Below are 21,614 nucleotides of genomic sequence, written 5' to 3' on the forward strand. Positions count from 1 at the left end.
AGAGAGTGGAGAGCGGGATGAGTGACAGAGAGAGCCAAGCCATGTGTGGGAGACAAAACAAGGGAAATATGACCACATTTGAGAAAAGATGAAGGAACACAGATGTACACTACCGTTCAAAAGTTTGGGATCACTTAGAAAGGTCCATTTTTTGTCCATTACAATAACATCAAATTGATCAGAAATACAGTGTAGACTATGTTAATGTTGTAAATGACTATTGTAGCTGGAAACAGCAGATTTTTTTATGGAATATCTACATAGGCGTACAGAGGCCCATTATCAGCAACCATCACTCCTGTGTTCCAATGGGGCACATCGTGTTAGCTAATCCAAGTTTATAATAAAAGGCTAATTGATCATTAGAAAACCCTTTTGCAATTGTGTTAGCACAGCTGAAAACTGTGGTCCTGATTAAAGTTAGCAATAAAACTGGCCTTCTTTAGACTAGTTGAGTATCTGGAGCATCAGCATTTGGGGGTTCAATTACAGGCTCAAAATGGCCAGAAACAAAGAACTTTCTTCTGAAACTCATCAGTATATTCTTGTTCTGAGAAATGAAGGCTATTCCATGCAAGAAATTGCCAAGAAACTGAAGATCTCATACAACGTTGTGTATTATTCGATTCACAGAACAGGGCAAACTGGCTCGAACCACAATAGAAAGAATGGGAGGCCCCGGTGCACAACTGAGCAAGAAGACAAGTACATTACAGTGTCTAGTTTGAGAATCAGATGCCTCACAAGTTCTCAACTGGCAGTTTCATTAAATAGTACCCGCAAAACACCAGTCTCAACATCAACAGTGAAGAGGCGACTCCGGGATGCTGGCCTTCTAGGCAGAGTTGCAAATAAAAACCCATATCTCATAATGGCCAATAAAAATTAAAGATTAAGATAGGCAAAAGAACACAGACACTGGACAGAGGAACTGGCTCTAACCAGTGTTCGTTGTCCGTAGCTTATGCCTGCACATACCATAACCCCACCGCTACCATGGGGCATTATGCTCACAACGTTGACATCAGCAAACCGCTCGCCCACACGACACCAAACACGCTGGGATTCATCCAGCGTGCCAGTGGCCATCGAAGGTGAGCATTTGCTCACTGAAGTCGGTTACGACAAACTGCAGTCAGGTCAAGACCCTGGTGAGGACAACGAGCACGCAGATGAGCTTCCCTGAGACGTTTCTGACAGTTTGTGCAGAAACTCTGGTTGTGCAAACCCACAGTTTCATCAACTGTCCGGGTGGCTGGTCTCAGAAGTTCCCGCAGGTGAAGAAGCTGGATGTGGAGGTCCTGGGCTGGCGTAGTTACACTTGGCCTGCGGTTGTGAGGCGGTTGGGCGTACTGCCAAATTCTCTAAAAGGATGTTGGAGGCGGCTTATAGTAGAGAAATTAACATTCAATTCTCTGGTAACAGCTCTGGTGGACATTCCTGCAGTCAGCATGCCAATTGCACGCTCCCTCAAAACTTGAGACGTCTGTGGCATTGTGTTGTGTGACAAAACTGCACATTTTAGAGTGGCCTTTTATTGCTCCCAGCACAAGGTGCACCTGTGTAATGATCATGCTGTTTAATCAGCTTTTTCTTTAAATCCCCCCCCCCAAAAAATGAGAGTATTTATTGAATATTCTAAACATACAATATACTTGCAGTGAAGCTGCTCAATAACGACATCATACCAGTCATCCAACAGATTCCCATTCAGAGCGACACACAGAAGCATCCAAGGTCAATGCCCTGCTCAAGGGTATGTTGACCGCTCTACCACCAGGCCAAAAAACGTGAACCCGAACCCTCCAAGATCCTCCCCACAGTTCCCCAATAGCTGTCCCTCAACCATTCAAGACCCCTCCCACAGTCCCCCCCCGGAAGAAAAAATAATAATAATAAAATGAATTCCATTCCCCACCCCCCAATGCACCAACAACCAAGAGAATGAACTAAAGAGAAAAAAGGAAAAGACAGAAGAAAACATCAGCTTCTTGATATGCCACACCTGTCAGGTGGATGGATTATCTTGGCAAAGGAGAAATGCTCACTAACAGGGATGTAAACAAATGTGTGCACATCATTTGAGAGAAAAGCTTTTTGTGCATATGGAAGATTTCTGGGATATTTCAGCTCATGAAACATGGGACCAACACATTACATGTTACGTTTATATTTTTGTTCAGTATAGCTTCATTCTTGTGTATTTTATTCTTCTTGTGTTACTATTTTTAACTGCATTTTTGGGAAGGCCTCATACTTAAGCATTTCATGGTAAAGTCTACACCTGTTGTATTCGGGCCATGTGACAAATAAAATTAGGTTGATCCCTCCCTTCCTACCACCATAAGTGCAGTACAGACACATTCTCCCAGTAGGCAACACACCGGAATGCATTTTACACAGTGGCTCTGCAGCCAAAGCAAGCAGACCCAGGGCTATTGTCCACTCTGTACCCAGTGCTGCCTACTCTTATCTAGGGTAACCACTCAGGGACCCACTCATCCAACCAACCCTGCTGCCAACAGCACAACTAACAAGTATGGCTTCACTACTCAGAACTCCACACACAAACACACAGACATATACAAAGGCACACACACATGGTGCGAGTCATTACAAATACTTCAACCACACGCCAACCAGAAAAAACAAACCAACAAATAACTATATCAACAACAACAAAACAAGATGATTAGATAAGCAAAATAGCAATCTCCATCAATAAAGAGAGGGCTTTTCTGCTGGAGTTCACTTCAGCTTATTTCAGTTCAGTGATTCTTGGTAGTGGCGAGGGTTGGGGTCCTTATTTGTCCATGAATCAACTGAATAAAGTCATTTTGGGGCATCTTTTACCATGTCTTAAAACACATAACAGAGGATCAAGCTCTATCCAGTATGATATTTTGCTCTTTGTTTTGAAGCAGTATGAAAGCATACAGTGCATTCAGAAAGTATTCAGACCCCTTCCCTTTTTCCGCATTTTGTTACGTTACAGCCAAAGTGGATTAAATAAAAAATTACCCTCATCAATCTACATTTACATTTACATTTACATTTAAGTCATTTAGCAGACGCTCTTATCCAGAGCGACTTACAAATTGGTGCATTCACCTTATGATATCCAGTGGAACAACCACTTTACAATAGTGCATCTAAATCTTTTAAGGGGGGGGTTAGAAGTATTACTTTATCCTATCCTAGGTATTCCTTAAAGAGGTGGGGTTTCAGGTGTCTCCGGAAGGTGGTGATTGACTCCGCTGTCCTGGCGTCGTGAGGGAGCTTGTTCCACCATTGGGGTGTCAGAGCAGCGAACAGTTTTGACTGGGCTGAGCGGGAACTGTGCTTCCTCAGAGATAGGGGGGCCAGCAGGCCAGAGGTGGATGAACGCAGTGCCCTTGTTTGGGTGTAGGGCCTGATCAGAGCCTGAAGGTATGGAGGTGCCGTTCCCTTCACAGCGCCGTAGGCAATCACCATGGTCTTGTAGCGGATGCGAGCTTCAACTGGAAGCCAGTGGAGAGAGCGGAGGAGCGGGGTGACGTGAGAGAACTTGGGAAGGTTGAACACCAGACGGGTTGCGGCGTTCTGGATGAGTTGTAGGGGTTTAATGGCACAGGCAGGGAGCCCAGCCAACAGCGAGTTGCAGTAATCCAGACGGGAGATGACAAGTGCCTGGATTAGGACCTGCGCCGCTTCCTGTGTGAGGCAGGGTCGTACTCTGCGAATGTTGTAGAGCATGAACCTACAGGATCGGGTCACCGCCTTGATGTTAGTGGACAACGACAGGGTGTTGTCCAGGATCACGCCAAGGTTCTTAGCACTCTGGGAGGAGGACACAAGGGAGTTGTCAACCGTGATGGCGAGATCATGGAACGGGCAGTCCTTCCCTGGGAGGAAGAGCAGCTCCGTCTTGCCGAGGTTCAGCTTGAGGTGGTGATCCGTCATCCACACTGATATGTCTGACAGACATGCAGAGATGCGATTCGCCGCCTGGTTATCAGAAGGGGGAAAGGAGAAGATTAATTGTGTGTCGTCTGCATAGCAATGATAGGAGAGACCATGTGAGGATATGACAGAGCCAAGTGACTTGGTGTATAGCGAGAATAGGAGAGGGCCTAGAACAGAGCCCTGGGGGACACCAGTGGTGAGAGCGCATGGTGCGGAGACAGATTCTCGCCACGCCACCTGGTAGGAGCGACCTGTCAGGTAGGACGCAATCCAAGCGTGGGCCGCGCCGGAGATGCCCAACTCGGAGAGGGTGGAGAGGAGGATCTGATGGTTCACAGTATCAAAGGCAGCAGATAGGTCTAGAAGGATGAGAGCAGAGGAGAGAGAGTTAGCTTTAGCAGTGCGGAGAGCCTCCGTGACACAGAGAAGAGCAGTCTCAGTTGAATGCCCTGTCTTGAAACCTGACTGATTAGGATCAAGAAGTTCATTCTGAGAGAGATAGCAGGAGAGCTGGCCAAGGACGGCACGTTCAAGAGTTTTGGAGAGTAAAGAAAGAAGGGATACTGGTCTGTAGTTGTTGACATCGGAGGGATCGAGTGTAGGTTTTTTCAGAAGGGGTGCAACTCTCGCTCTCTTGAAGACGGAAGGGACGTAGCCAGCGGTCAAGGATGAGTTGATGAGCCAGGTGAGGAAGGGGAGAAGGTCTACGGAAATGGTCTGGAGAAGAGAGGAGGGGATAGGGTCAAGTGGGCAGGTTGTTGGGCGGCCGGCCGTCACAAGACGCGAGATTTCATCTGGAGAGAGAGGGGAGAAAGAGGTCAAAGCACAGGGTAGGGCAGTGTGAGCAGGACCAGCGGTGTCGTTTGACTTAGCAAACGAGGATCGGATATCGTCAACCTTCTTTTCAAAATGGTTGACGAAGTCATCCGCAGAGAGGGAGGAGGATTCAGGAGGGAGGAGAAGGTAGCAAAGAGCTTCCTAGGGTTAGAGGCAGATGCTTGGAATTTAGAGTGGTAGAAAGTGGCTTTAGCAGCAGAGACAGAAGAGGAGAATGTAGAGAGGAGGGAGTGAAAGGATGCCAGGTCCGCAGGGAGGCGAGTTTTCCTCCATTTCCGCTCGGCTGCCCGGAGCCCTGTTCTGTGAGCTCGTAGTGAGTTGTCGAGCCACGGAGCAGGAGGGGAGGACCGAGCCGGCCTGGAGGATAGGGGACAGAGAAAATCAAAGGATGCAGAAAGGGAGGAGAGGAGGGTTGAGGAGGCAGAATCAGGAGATAGGTTGGAGAAGGTTTGAGCAGAGGGAAGAGATGATAGGATGGAAGAGGAGAGAGTAGCGGGAGAGAGAGAGCGAAGGTTGGGACGGCGCAATACCATCCGAGTAGGGGCAGAGTGAGAAGTGTTGGATAAGAGCAAGAGGGAAGAGGATACAAGGTAGTGGTCGGAGATTTGGAGGGGAGTTGCAATGAGATTAGTGGAAGAACAGCATCTAGTAAAGATGAGGTCAAGCGTATTGCCTGCCTTGTGAGTAGGGGGGGAAGGTGAGAGGGTGAGGTCAAAATAGGAGAGGAGTGGAAAGAAGGAGGCAGAGAGGAATGAGTCAAAGGTAGACGTGGGGAGGTTAAGTCACCCAGAACTGTGAGAGGTGAGCCATCCTCAGGAAAGGAACTTATCAAGGCGTCAAGCTCATTGATGAACTCTCCAAGGGAACCTGGAGGGCGATAAATGATAAGGATGTTAACCTGTTAGGGCTAGGGGGCAGTATTTGCACGGCTGGATAAAAAAATGTACCCGATTTAATCTGGTTACTAATCCTACCCAGTAACTAGAATATGCATATACTTATTATATATGGATAGAAAACACCCTAAAGTTTCTAAAACTGTTTGAATGGTGTCTGTGAGTATAACAGAACTCATTTGGCAGGCAAAACCCTGAGACATTTTCTGACAGGAAGTGGATACCTGATGTGTTGTATTACCTTTAAACCTATGCCATTGAAAAACACAGGGGCTGAGGAATATTTTGGCACTTCCTATTACTTCCACTAGATGTCACCAGCCTTTACAAAGTGTTTTGAGTCTTCTGGAGGGAGATCTGACCGAACAAGAGCCATGGAACGATGATGGCCCATTAGACACCTGGCGCGCGAGTTCATGTTGGGTACCCTCGTTCCAATACGTTATAAAAGAGAATGCATTCGTCCACCTTGAATATTATTCATGTTCTGGTTAAAAAAGGCCCTAATGATTTATGCTATACAACGTTTGACATGTTTGAACGAACGTAAATATATTTTTTCCCCTCGTTCATGAAGTGAAGTCCGGCGGGCTTAGATCATGTGCTAACAAGACGGAGATTTTTGGACATAAATGATGAGCTTTTTTGAACAAAACTACATTCGTTATGGACCTGTGATACCTGGAAGTGACATCTGATGAAGAGAATCAAAGGTAATGGATTATTTACATAGTATTTTCGATTTTAGATCTCCCCAACATGGCGGCTAGTCTGTATCGCAACGCGTATTTTTCTGGGCGCAGTGCTCAGATTATTGCAAAGTGTGATTTCCCAGTAAGGTTATTTTTAAATCTGGCAAGTTGATTGCGTTCAAGAGATGTAAATCTATAATTCTTTAAATGACAATATAATATTTTACCAATGTTTTCTAATTTTAATTATTTAATTTGTGGTGCTGACTTGAATGCCGGTTATTGGAGGGAAACGATTTCCTGAACATCAACGCCACAGTAAAACGCTGTTTTTGGATATAAATATGAACTTGATAGAACAAAAAATGCAGGCATTGTCTAACACAATGTCCTAGGAGTGTCATCTGTTGGAGATTGTAAAAGGTTAGTGCATAATTTTAGCTGATTTTATGGTTTTGGTGACGCCTGTCTTTGAATTGGCACAACATTACACACAACTCTTGTAAATGTACTGTCCTAACATACTCTAAATTTATGCTTTCGCCGTAAAACCTTTTTGAAATCGTAAAACGTGGTTAGATTAAGGAGATGTTTATCTTTCAAAGGGTGTAAAATAGTTGTATGTTTGAAAAATTTGAATTTTGACATTTATTTGGATTCAAATTTGCCGCTCTTGAAATGCACCTGCTGTTGATGGAGTGCACCACGGGTGGGACGCTTGCGTCCCACCTAGCCCATAGAGGTTAAGCTTGAAAGGGCTGGTAACTGTGACAGCATGGAATTCAAATGAGGAGATAGACAGATGGGTCAGGGGAGAAAGAGAGAATGTCCACTTGGGAGAGATGAGGATTCCAGTGCCACCACCCCGCTGGCTCGATGCTCTAGGGGTATGCGAGAACACGTCGGCAGACGAAGAGAGAGCAGTAGGAGTAGCAGTGTTATCTGTGGTAATCCATGTTTCCGTCAGCGCCAGGAAGTCTAGGGACTGGAGGGTAGCATAGGCTGAGATGAACTCAGCCTTGTTGGCTGCAGACCGGCAGTTCCAGAGGCTGCCGGAGACCTGGAACTCCACGTGGGTCGTGCGCGCTGGCACCACCAGGTTAGAGTGGCAGCGGCCACGCGGTGTGAAGCGTTTGTATGGCCTGTGCAGAGGGGAGAGAACAGGGATAGACAGACACATAGTTGACAAGCTACAGAAGTGTTGTTTCTTGTATTATTGTCTCTTGTGTCTTTAGAGAACTGTTTCACTTTGATATCCTTTTTCTTCTGTCCTGATTTTCTCTTTCTTTTCTTCTGTTAACTAGATATTCTTTGTTGTTCTTCGTTAGCTAGCTAGCTTCTTCCAAAAGAGTCCCTAGCAACTGCTTAGCAACTGGTAAACAATTCAGCTAGCTAAGATAACTACAATTTTATGAAAAATAGTTATTTTTCAAAAGCCTATCTTCTTTGTTTGTTGCTTGTTTTTTCTCCTATTCAGTCTTGCAGTTTTCGTTTGCTTTTTTCCGATGTACTTCACTCTAAAAACCATGTAAATTTCAATATTTGTAGGAGCTCATTTTTCAGCTGCTGCTGCTCAAATTGGAGTTCCGGAACAAAACAAAATCTACACACAATACCTGATAATGACTAAGCAAAAACAGTTAAAAATTTTTTGGGGCAATTAAATAAATGTATAAAAACAGAAATACTTCATTTACATAAGTATTCAGACCCTTTTATATGAGATTCGAAATTGAGCTCAGGTGCATCCTGTTACCATTTTTTTATTTTTTTTTTAATTTAACCTTCATTTAACTAGGCAAGTCAGTTAAAAACAAATTCTTATTTACAATGACGGCCTACCCCGGCCAAACCCTAACCCGGACGACGCTGGGCAAATTGTGCTCCGCCCTATGGGACTCCCTATCACGACTGGTTGTGATACAGCCTTGAATCAAACCAGGGTCTGTAGTGACGCCTCTTGCACTGAGATGTAGTGCCTTAGACCACTACGCCACTCGGGAGCCCCATTGATCATCCTTGAGATGTTTCTACAACTTGATTGGAGTCCACCTGTGGTAAATTCAATTGACTGGACATGATTTGGAAAGCCAGACACCTGTCTATATAAGGTCCCACAGTTGACAGTGCATGTCAGAGCAAAAACCAAGCCATGAGGTTGAAGGAATTGTCTGTAGCGCTCCGAGACAGGATTGGGTCAAGGCACAGATCTGGGGAAGGGTACCAAAACATTTCTGCAGCATTGAAGGTCCCCAAGAACACAGTGGCCTCCATCATTCTTAAATGGAAGAAGTTTGGAACCACCAAGACTCTTCCTAGAGCTGGGCGCCCTGCCAAACTGACCAATCGGGGGAGAAGTGCCTTGGTCAGTGAGGTGACCAAGAACCTGATGTTCACTCTGACCGAGCTCCAGAGTTCCTCTGTGGAGATGGGAGAACCTTCCAGAAGGACAACCATCTCTGCAGCACTCCACCAATCAGGCCTTTATGGTAGATTGGCCAAACAGAAGCCACTCCTCAGTAAAAGGCACATGACAGTGTAACGGCCGTCGTCAGAAAGAGACCAAGGTGCAGCGGAGGATGTGTGTTCATCTTAGAAATTTAATGAAACAAGAGAACACTTTACAAAAATAAACCAAAGACGACGGCAAAACAGTCCTGTCAGGAAAAACTCCAAACAGAAAACAATCACCCACAAACCCCAAAGGAAAAACAGGCTGCGTATGTATGACTCCCAATCAGCAACAACGAACTACAGCTGTTCCTGATTGGGAGCCACACACGGCCAACCAAAGAAACAAACCAACATAGAAAAATAAACATAGAACGCCCACCCATGTAACACCCTGGCCTAACCAAAATAGAGAACAAAAACCCCTCTCTGTGGCCAGGGCGTTACAGACAGCCCGTTTGGAGTTTGCCAAAAGGCATCTAAAGGACTCTCAGACCATGAGAAACAAGATTCTCTGGTCTGATGAAACAAAGATTGAACTCTTTGGCCTGAATGCCAAGCGTCACGTCTGGAGGAAACCTGGCACCATCATGCTGTGGGGATGTTTTTCAGCAGCAGGGACCGGGAGATTAGTCAGGATCAAGGGAAAGATTTTTTATTTTTTTATTTCACCTTTATTTAACCAGGTAGGCTAGTTGAGAACAAGTTCTCATTTGCAACTGCGACCTGGCCAAGATAAAGCGTAGCAATTCGACACATACAACAACACAGAGTTACACATGGAATAAACAAAACATACAGTCAATTATACAGTAGAACAAAAGAAAACAAAGTCTATATACAGTGAGTGCAAATGAGGTTAGTTAAGGCAATAAATAGGCCATGGTGGCGAAGTAATTACAATATAGCAATTAAACACTGGAATGGTAGATGTACAGAAGATGAATGTGCAAGTAGAGATACTGGGGTGCAAAGGAGCAAGATAAATAAATAAATACAATATGGAGATGAGGTAGGTAGATAGATGGGCTGTTTACAGATGGCCTATGTACAGGTGCAGTGACCTGTGAGCTGTTCTGACAGCTGGTGCTTAAAGCTAGTGAGGGAGATATGAGTGTCCAGCTTCAGAGATTTTTGCAGTTCGTTCCAGTCATTGGCAGCAGAGAACTGGAAGGAAAGGCGGCCAAAGCAGGAATTGGCTTTGGCCGTGACCAGTGAGCTATACCTGCTGGAGCGCATGCTACGAGTGGGTGCTGCTATCGTGACCAGTGAGCTGAGATAAGGCGGGGCTTTACCTAGCAGGGTCTTGTAGATAACCTGTAGCCAGTGGGTTTCGCGACGAGTATGAAGCGAGGGCCAACCAACGAAAGCGTACAGGTCACAATGGTGGGTAGTGTATGGGGCTTTGGTGACAAAACGGAGGGCACTGTGATAGACTGCATCCAGTTTGTTGAGTAGAGTGTTGGAGGCTATTTTATAGATGACATCACCGAAGTCGAGGATCGGTAGGATGGTCAGTTTTACGAGGGTGTGTTTGGCAGCATGAGTGAAGGATGCTTTGTTGCGATATAGGAAGCCGATTCTAGATTTAATTTTGGATTGGAGATGCTTAATGTGAGTCTACAGCACAGATGAAGGGAGTAAAGCATAGAGAGATCCTTAATGAAAACCAGATCCAGAGTGCCAGGAACTCAGACTGGGGCGAAGATTCACCTTCCAACAGTACAACGGCCCAAACTTGAACCTGAACGAACATCTCTGGAGAGACCTGAAATAGCTGTGCAGCGACGCTCCCCATCCAACCTGACAGAGCTTGAGAGGATCTGCAGAGAAACTCCCCAAATACAAGTGTGCCAAGCTTGTAGCGTCATACCCAAGAAGACGGAAGGCTGTAATCGTTGCCAAAGGTGTTTCAACAAAGTACTGAGTAAAGGGTCTGAAAAGTTATGTAAATTTCATATTTGATTTTTTTAAAATAAATTTGCAACAACAAAAAAACGTTTTGTTTTGTCATTATGGGGTATTGGGTGTAGATTGATGAGGGGAAAAAACAATTCAATCCATTTTAGAATAAGGCTGAAATGTAACAAAATGTGTAAAAAGTCAAGGGGTCTGAATACTTTCCGAATGTAATGTACACATACAGTGCCTTCAGAAAGTATTCATACCCCTTGTCTTATTCCACATTTTGTTGTGTTACAGCCTGAGTTCAAAATGTATTAAATATATTTTTATACCTACACACAATACCCCATAATGACAAAGTAAAAACATGTTTTTAGAGATTTTCCAAATCTATTGTAAATGAAAAACGGAAATCTAATTTACAAAGTCAATACTTTGTAGAAGCACCTTTGGTGGAGATTACAGCTTTGAGTCATCTTGGGTATGTCTGAATCAGCTTTGCACATCTGGGTTTGTGGATTTTCTCCCATTCTTCCTTGCAGATTTTCTCAAGCTCTGTTAAGTTAGATGGGGAGTGGCGGTGAACAGCAATCTTCAAGTCTTTCAACATATTTTGAAGTCTGGGCTTCTGTCCTTACCAGTCTCTGCATCTGAAAAACATCCCCATAGCATGATGCTGCCACCACCATGCTTCACAGTAGGGATTGTGTTAGACGGGTGATGAGCTGTGCCTGGTTTTCTCCGAACATAGCGATTTGCATTCAGGCCAAAGAGTTACATTTTGTCTCATCAGACCACAGAATATTTTGCCTCACGCTCTCAGAGTCTTTCACGTGCCTTTTTGCAAACTCCAGGTGTGCTGTCATGTGCCTTTTTCTCAGGAGTGGCTTCCATCTGGCCACTATCCCATAAAGCCCAGATTGGTGAAGTGCTGTAGAGACAGTTGTCCTTCTGACAGGTTCTCCCATCTCAACCAAGGAACACATATATCTTTTCAAAAAAACTACCGGTAGTTCCAAAACTTGACATCATATTTCTTTGTTGTCAATTCCAACCACACCGTGCCACGGGTATTCAGCCAATCAGCAGCAGCCACTGGTTTCCCAGTTAAGATTAAGCCTTAAGAGGTGTGAGTGTGAAGGGTTGGAGAGGAGAGGGGTGTGTGGAGGGCTGGAGAGGAGGAGGCCAGACTGACAGGTCATGCCAGCAGAGACACTCCTCAGCCTGGCATCGGGGGACACCCCTGCAGGAAGGACAAAGCTACACGTCCACATACATTACAGCAGTGTTTTCCAACTCCAGTCCTCAAGTACCCCCAACAGTACACCTTTTTGTTGTAGACCCAGACAAGCACACCTGATTCAACTTCTCAACTAATCATCAAGCCATCAATTAGTTACATAGGGTGAGCTAATCCGAGGCACAACAAAATTGTGCTGCACATTTTGGGGAAAATTCAGAGGTGGAAACTTTCCGTGGGAATTAACGGGAATATATGGGAATTAATGGAAATATATGCAAATTAATATTACTACCATTTAAATGTAGATGTGTTTTTTCCATTGGATATATTTACCATATCATAAGGAGACAGAAACATAAACCTTTTACCTTATCTTAAGTAGACATAATTGCAAATGATTAAATTTTTCCAGTACAAATTTTAAAGAAATATTTAGTTAAGAATTGAATTTCAATTAAATGAGTTGACTCTTCACATGGGATGATTTCACTGAACAACAAAAATAAGGGAATATTGAATGATCCCCAATGATCCATCGCATCTCCCAAAATGTTTTCAACATACATCTGTAAAATGATAGTCTAGAAACTAAAGCTTTGGTTGTCTTCCTCTCAGGCTTCCATGTCTTCTCCCTGGAACTCCTCAATGTTTACCTTTTGAACATCAGACTCTGAAGCCCCATCTTTACTGTCACTTTCCAACCTGGTTGAGGATGGCTCGTTGTCAGGCTCAAAAAGCTTCAAATTTGCCCGGATAGCCACCAATTTTTAAACCCTTGTATTGGTCAGCCTGTTGCGGGCTTTGATGTGTGTGTACCCAAAGAAGGACCAGTTGCGCTCTGAGGCGGCTGATGTTGGTGGGATTTGGAGGATGATGGAGGCAACAGGGGAAAGAGCCTCAGATCCACAAAGTCCCTTCCACCAGGTGGCTGATGAGATATGTTGGCACGACTGCCAAATTGCATCTCCATCCCAAATCCCTTGCATGGAAGTGTACTTCGCCAGACTGCCAAGAACCTTGCCCTCATCCAGGCTAAGGTGGCGAAACACGGTTGTGATGACACCATAGGCCTGGTTGATCTCTGCACCAGTCAGGATGTTCTTGCCAGCATACTTGGGGTCCAACAAGTACGCTGTGGCGTGATTGGGCTTCGGGCAGAAGTCTTCATGCTTTTTGATGTATTTCAGAACAGCAGTTTCCTCTGCTTGGAGCGACAGTGAAGTGGGCAGGGCAGTAAGGATATCTTCTCTTACATCTGCAAGCAGAATCTGAACATCAGACAGGATGGCATTGTCTCCCTCAATCTGTGCAATGGCTACTGCTATAGGTTTCAGGAGTTTCAGGCTGCTTACCACTCTCTCCCAAAATACATCATCCAGGAGGATCCTCTTGATGGAGCTGTCCATATTGGCAGACTGAGATATGGCCATTCTTGGAGAGACTCCTTCCCCTCCAGGAGACTGTCAAACATGATGTCAACACCACCCCAACGGGTGTTACTGGGCAGCTTCAATGTGGTGCTCTTATTCTCCTCACTTTGCTTGGTGAGATAGATTGCTGCTATAACTTGATGACCCTTCAAATACCTAACCATTTCCTTGCCTCTCTTGTAGAGTGTATCCATTGTTTTCAGTGCCATGATGTCCTTGAGGAGCAGATTCAACGCATGAGCAGCACAGCCAATGGGTGTGATCTGAGTGTAGGACTCCTCCACTTTAGACCAAGCAGCCTTCATGTTCGCAGCATTGTCTGTCACCAGTGCAAATACCTTCTGTGGTCCAAGGTCATTGATGACTGCTTCAGCACATCTGCAATGTAGAGACCGGTGTGTCTGTTGTCTATTGTGTCTGTGCTCTTGTAGAATACTGCTTGAGGGGTGGAGATGATGTAGTTAATTATTCCTTGCCCATGAACATTCGATCACCCATCAGAGATGATTGCAATACAGTCTGCTTTCTCTATGATTTGCTTGACCTTCATTTGAACTCTGTTGAACTCTGCACCTAGCAAATGAGTAGATAAAGCATGTCTGGTTGGAGGGGTGTATGCTGGGCGAAGAACATTCAGAAATCTCTTCAAATACACATTGGCTGTGAGCATCAGAGCTGAACCAGTTGCATACACAGCTCGATCAAGACATTCATCAGCATTTCTCTGACTACGTTCCTCCGTTGAGTAAACCAAAAAAACATGAGGACCATGAGCTGTTGCTATCGATAAGGTGTCTGATTCATCATTTTCACCTCGAAAGAAGTAGAGGGACTTTTGTCAGAGGTTGCTTGTTGTGATAGCTGAGGGAACTTTGTGCACTTGGCCAGATGATTCTGCATCTTTGCTGTATTCTTCACATATGATTTGGCACAATATTTGCAAATGTACACAGCTTTTCCTTCTACGTTAGCTGCAGTGAAATGGTTCCACACATCAGATAGTGCCCGTGGTATTTTCCTGTAAAGATTAGAAAAAATATTGTAAAGAAAACAACAAATACAATTCCATGTACAGATAAATAGTTAAGCAGTTAGATTATCCTTTGTAAGATAAATGAAACATGTATGGAAACAGTTGAATTAATACTCCTCTGTTTGCTGGCTCAAGCAAGCTAAAACCCACATGGTATCAAAAACTAACTTCAGAAATTGTTAACAAGTTAGAAAAAATATAAACACATTTTGCTGTAGGCTACTATTTACTAGTTAACCTGTTGGGGATAGGGGGCAGTATTTGCACGGCCGGATAAAAAATGTACCCGATTTAATCTAGTTACTACTCCTGCCCAGTAACCAGAATATGCATATAATTGTTTGATTTGGATAGAAAACAACCTAAAGTTTCTAAAACTGTTTGAATGGTGTCTGTGAGTATAACAGAACTCATTTGGCAGGCCAAAACCTGAGAAGATTCCAAACAGGAAGCGCACTCTCTATTTCTTGGCCTTCTTGATCATCTCTAACCAAAACAGGGGATCTTTGGCATAACGTGACATTTTCTAACGCTCCCATAGGCTCTCAGAAGGCGCCAGAACGATGAATGGTGACTTTGCAGGCCATGGCTGAAAAACAGTAGTGCATTTGGATAGTGGTCGATCTGAGAACAATGAGACTGAGGCGCGTGCACGAGCCGACACCATGTTTTTATTTTTTGGTCTTTGAACGAAAACAGGGTTTCCCGGTCGGAATATTATCGCTTTTTTACGAGAAAAATCGCATAAAAATTTATTTTAAACAGCGTTTGACATGCTTTGAAGTACGGTAATGGAATATTTTGACATTTTTTGTCACGAAACGCGTCGGGCGCGTCACCCTTCTTTACCCTTCAGATAGTGTCTTGAACGCACGAACAAAACGCCGCTATTTGGATATAACTATGGATTATTTGGAACCAAACCAATATTTGTTATTGAAGTAGAAGTCCTGGGAGTGCATTCTGACAAAGAACAGCAAAGGTAATCCAATTTTTCTTATAGTAATTCTGAGTTTGGTGAATACCACACTTGGTGGGTGTCAAAATAGCTAGCCTGTGATGGCCGGGCTATCTACTCAGAATATTGCAAAATGTGCTTTCACCGAAAAGCTATTTTAAAATCGGACATAGCGATTGCATAAAGGAGTTCTGTATCTATAATTCTTAAAATAATTGTTATGTTTTTTGTGAACGTTTATCGTGAGTAATTTAGTAAATTCACCGGAAGTGTTCGGTGGGAATGCTAGTCACATGCTAGACACATGCTAATGTAAAAAGCTGTTTTTTGATATAAATATGAACTTGATTGAACAAAACATGCATGTATTGTTTAACATAATGTCCTAGGAGTGTCATCTGATGAAGATCATCAAAGGTTAGTGCTGCATTTAGCTGTGGTTTTGGTTTTTGTGACATTATATGCTAGCTTGAAAAATGGGTGTCTGATTATTTCTGGCTGGGTACTCTGCTGACATAATCTAATGTTTTGCTTTCGTTGTAAAGCCTTTTTGAAATCGGACAGTGTGGTTAGATTAACGAGAGTCTTGTCTTTAAAATGGTGTAAAATAGTAATATGTTTGAGAAATTGAAGTAATAGCATTTCTAAGGTATTTGAATAACGCGCCACGGGATTCCACTGGCTGTTGAGTAGGTGGGACGCAAGCGTCCCACCTAGCCCATAGAGGTTAACAAAAAATCACGTATGTCATATAAAATATATCACCCCACCCAGTATTGTAATCAACACTTACCAGAAAGCATGTAGTCCTTCGCTCAGGCAGTGTAGTAGTGTGGGCTCAATAGCATCTCAGTAGTGTGCAAGATCTTGAGAATCAGCTGTACATGTGATGAAAGAATGCACTGTGCATGCGGAGGGTTGCTTTTCCATTGAATTAGGGATAATTTAACCAAAATATGCCACAAGACCTATAATTGCCTTATGTGTATCGCTAACTTTTTTGATGAATTTATGCATAATTCTCCAAATTCCCAGGCTTCACTTCCCATGGAAAATTTCCAGGAAATTTAGTGGAAAGTTTTCGAACCTTTGCAACCCTACTTGGGGTTACTCGAGGACTGCGGTTGGTAAACATACTACCAGTTAGAGACCGGCGACCCATGCCCCCTATGTGAAAAAGTGATATTGCTACCATGGGGATGAGGTCATTCATAGAGTAATCTCAGCATAGATTCTGTGAATATTCTGATGCCACACTAATAGCTTTGAGTGCTCTGTCCCTTATTTAGCCCTACACTAAAGTCTATTCCATGTTCTTTCTGATGGCTCAAAACAATATGCTTTTGGTTACATAAGCCATTGCTGGAAATACAAGTCATATACACCAAGTCACTTGGCTCTGTCATATCCTCACATGGTCTCTCCTATCATTGCTATGCAGACGACACACAATTAATCTTCTCCTTTCCCCCTTCTGATAACCAGGCGGCGAATCGCATCTCTGCATGTCTGTCAGACATATCAGTGTGGATGACGGATCACCAGCTCAAGCTGAACCTCGGCAAGACGGAGCTGCTCTTCCTCCCGGGGAAGGACTGCCCGTTCCATGATCTCGCCATCACGGTTGACAACTCCCTTGTGTCCTCCTCCCAGAGTGCTAAGAACCTTGGCGTGATCCTGGACAACACCCTGTCGTTCTCCACTAACATCAAGGCGGTGACCCGATCCTGTAGGTTCATGCTCTACAACATTCGCAGAGTACGACCCTGCCTCACACAGGAAGCGGCGCAGGTCCTAATCCAGGCACTTGTCATCTCCCGTCTGGATTACTGCAACTCGCTGTTGGCTGGGCTCCCTGCCTGTGCCATTAAACCCCTACAACTCATCCAGAACGCCGCAGCCCGTCTGGTGTTCAACCTTCCCAAGTTCTCTCACGTCACCCCGCTCCTCCGCTCTCTCCACTGGCTTCCAGTTGAAGCTCGCATCCGCTACAAGACCATGGTGATTGCCTACGGAGCTGTGAAGGGAACGGCACCTCCATACCTTCAGGCTCTGATCAGGCCCTACACCCAAACAAGGGCACTGCGTTCATCCACCACTGGCCTGCTGGCCCCCTACCTCTGAGGAAGCACAGTTCCCGCTCAGCCCAGTCAAAACTGTTCGCTGCTCTGGCACCCCAATGGTGGAACAAGCTCCCTCACGACGCCAGGACAGCGGAGTCAATCACCACCTTCCGGAGACACCTGAAACCCCACCTCTTTAAGGAATACCTAGGATAGGATAAAGTAATCCTTCTAACCCCCCCCCTTAAAATATTTAGATGCACTATTGTAAAGTGGTTGTTCCACTGGATATCATAAGGTGAATGCACCATTTTGTAAGTCGCTCTGGATAAGAGCGTCTGCTAAACGACTTAAATGTAAATGTAAATGTAAAATACATAATATACTACTGAACATAATGCAGAAGTCTGGATAAGTGCATTATTGCCATACTGGAAAAAGCGCGATCCTCTGTTATGGATTGGTAAAACTAAGAAGAATGACACAGTATTAGGACATCATAAGTGCTGTAAGGGGTGTTAGAGGAGCTACGGCTCTTGTAACTACTGTTAAAAAACGTTAAGTGGGTTAGAATACAAAATGGTTTTACTCAAAAGAACATTACACAACATATAAGTAAATTCTTGTGAAATTTGGTCAGCTTCCTTATTTAATTCTGGGTCCAAACATGTTAACAATTGGGATTTCTGTATGTGTGTGGTGCTAATTTTTCTCCATGTGACACTTGACAGTATGTGACCTTAAGATGACCTATCACCGCTGTGTATGACATCAAAGTGTGACCTAAGTGGATGGCGTGTTACCCATGAGACCCTCACACTCTGGCCACATCTGTCCCTTTAGGGCTTTGGTTGTTGTCATGACTTTGGTGGATGGTCATATCTCAGATGTACTCTATACATAACTTAGATACACAAAACAGGATGCTCTTTATTGTTTTTCTAATCTATTCAGTCTTAAGCCAAACCTGACACACACATAAGCACGCACCCATGCTTGTGCGCACACACACACACACACACACACAAATACACGCACGCATGTGCACGCACACGCACATACCTAAAATCCCTGACTTTTAAATCTGGACTGGATCAGGCAGGATTGACCTAGGCGCTCCGGGAGCTGTGATGGCTTGCTGGGGGCAGAGAGCTGCTGAGAAACAACAAAGACTTGACTACTCTCTCTCTCTGCTTACATAAGCATCACAATCATTACATAAGGCTGTGTGCTGGAGAGAGTGTAGGACGAGTCCTCCAAATCCTCTACATCATTAAAGAGATCTCAGATCTCAGGAGGGGCATTCTTTTGAGAGCAGTAGAAAAAAACACACTGAGTGCAGACAGACACCACACAACAGATGGTTTTCACCTGGCGGTGTAGTTTGTTTTCCTTTGTGATGGGAATATGGGAGTGTGTGTTGTTAGAGAGACAGCACTGAGCTTAGCTGTCTACATTCCAGAAGGCACATACACACACTGTTCACCTATTCATAGTTTCCTCCTTTCGCGTGAAGCACATTGGATTGCACTCGCTTAGTTTGAAATGTGCTATATGAGTACAGATTAACTTGATTGGCAGTTATGCACGCACGCACGCACATATCACAGTGGCATTGTAGCTCCAGTCTTGGGTCACACAGCTGCTTTCACCACAGCTGATGTTGTTGGTGGGACAGCTGGGAAATACAGTCTTCAACATGTATAAACACAACATTCTAATGCAGTGGTCACACACCTTTTCTGAGTCAAGATCACTTTCTGAGTCAAAATGCAAGTCAAGATCTACCGATCAGATTTTTTTTAAATCATGACTTAAAAAATGTAAGGCTATGCATCATTAAACAATTAAAAACAGTTATGTAGCAAGGAGGTATGTGCAGTAGGCTATAGGCCCAATACACTATCACTGCATATTAGCTATGCTTGAATTGCCCTGCCAATGTTGTTCTTCTCAGATCATTTTGAAATTTTATTTCAAAAATCAAGGTATATGATCACACTGGAAATAGATAATTTGTTGTATTACTTGTGAAGCACAGCTGAGTGAGAATAATAATTAGCTTCTTTTTTTTACTGGACTGATGGCCTGCACATCTGATGGTCAGACTGAGGGAAGTGAGGGAGGGAGCAGCAGTGAGGCTGCCTCTCACCCGACTCACCGTCCCTCCTCTCCCTTCCTCCGCTGAGAAAAGGGGACAGTCTTCCACAGTCTTCTGCCTCATGCACCAATTCATGTTGTTACTCCTATGACCAGAGAAAGCAAAATATTCCTCCATATTAAACCTTTGAGGTGTACGATCATATATTTGTGATCATTGTTGACTCGTGCCTGCAGCGTACCATCACAAATATGTGATTGGAACAGTAGCAACAGGACGTATGATGCAACAAATGCGTCTAAACAGCATTGTCTGAAAAGCATCAAAACAATGTTTTGTACTACTGGGAAATAAAGGTCTTCACAACTTTATGCCTCAATTTCACCTTTTATTGTAAAAGATAAATGCAAAACTTTATCATACAAACATCACACGGAACACATCCACAGCCAAACTCATTCCATAAACCAGTCTAAATAACAGGTTGTGCTGACAAAAAAACAAAACATAAGTTAGCCAGCTAACAGCTAGAGTTGTTTACAATGTACCACATCTCTTGTGAGTACAAGGGAGAAATGAAATATTATTTAGAAAAGAGATGCGTGTCAGCTAGCTAACAGCAGGTAAATTCTTTATGATGGCAGCCATCTTTGGTTATGTTAGACAAGAGAACTCCCTAATCCCAGAATGCCATTCACCATAAGACGCAAACAAACAAGGTCAAAGTCAAAAATAGCAGTGCCCATTGTCTGAAAAATATGAATTTAGTTTGGCCACTTTTCAGCATATTACAAATCTTTGATGTACTTGTTACAGTGTATACAAGAACCGGAGCACATTACTTAACAATGTGTTTACCATTTTTGACAAATCACAAAGCAAATAAAATGTTATCACCTCACAGATCATCACCCCAGATGTGGGGGAGGGTTCATTTAATTTGTGTTTTTTTTTTTAAGTCTATGGGGGGCAGAAATGGGGGAAGGTATCGTGGGGGGATATGATGCAGGAAATATTACTATGATGGGGGATTTATCAATAAATGGGGGGCAAACACAGGATAAGTTTATACGCTAAATAAAAAGAAAACCCCTGGAAAGGGCGGTCTGAGCTGGCAACCCTGTGGTACCATCCTTACAATCTGATGCTGCGTTCAAAACAACTGGGAACTCGATAAAAAAAAGCTCCATCTGGGAAAAATAGTTTTGAACGGTCCTCCAACTCAGAATTCCAACTCAGGAACTCAGGCCTCTTTCTAGAGGTTCGACCTTCCGACCTGAAGATCACTGACGTCATGATTTGACCTTGTATTTTTCAGAGTTCCCAGTTGTCTTGAAACCTTCAACCTTCAAAAAAGTATTTTACACCATTACAATCTATGCAGGATTCAGAACGCATGATTTGTCACCAGTACTTGAAAACGTGAATAAAACAGTAAATACATTACGATCCATATATACATACGGAATGCTACAATAGAAACAACAACACAATATACAGAAAATTAGGCAGTTTGATAGGAACGCACACATTTACAAAGTTATTATTTGTCTTAAGTCCAATTTGTAAGGAAAACAACATTGAAGGCAATGCGGGCGCTAGCCATAAAACGTGCTGAGGGAAAAACTTTGAACAATCCTGACTCGAGATGTGCAATGTCTTCATACTTGATCTGGGGAAACACTGGGGAAGTGTTTGGGCTCTGGTTGAAGAGAGAAGTTTCTCTGGCTCAGTAAAGCCTCAAACATAAATTGTCCGCAACAGTGAACTGGGCTACTTCTTATGTGAATTAATGAGGACGCGGAACACACCTTAATTCAAACTGTTGTTTAATAATTTTTTTATTAATAAAAAAACCTGTTATAAAATAATTTGAAATTGACAAGTTGAAACATAACCTATAGATAATTAGCAGGCAGCGTGCTTTGGTTTGAGGGCAGCACAGGTTAACTGTCCTGTTGCATAACAAGTATGTTACAGTCCCTGATGTCTCTCTGGAAGGAGATTTTCGCCCCGAGCTCATCTACTCGGCCTGAGCTCATCAGAGTGTGTAGCTTAAT

At 43.7% G+C, this 21,614-nt stretch overlaps 1 protein-coding gene across 1 annotated transcript in view; it reads right to left on the reverse strand.

Annotated features, from left to right (window-relative positions):
• LOC106607058 (sodium/potassium/calcium exchanger 3) overlaps window positions 1-21,614 on the reverse strand; it is a 167,452-nt gene that overhangs the window by 22,216 nt on the left and 123,622 nt on the right. The window lies entirely within an intron of this gene.

The sequence above is a fragment of the Salmo salar genome, chromosome ssa01 (genome assembly GCF_905237065.1).
Source record: "Salmo salar chromosome ssa01, Ssal_v3.1, whole genome shotgun sequence".
NCBI lineage: Eukaryota > Metazoa > Chordata > Actinopteri > Salmoniformes > Salmonidae > Salmo > Salmo salar.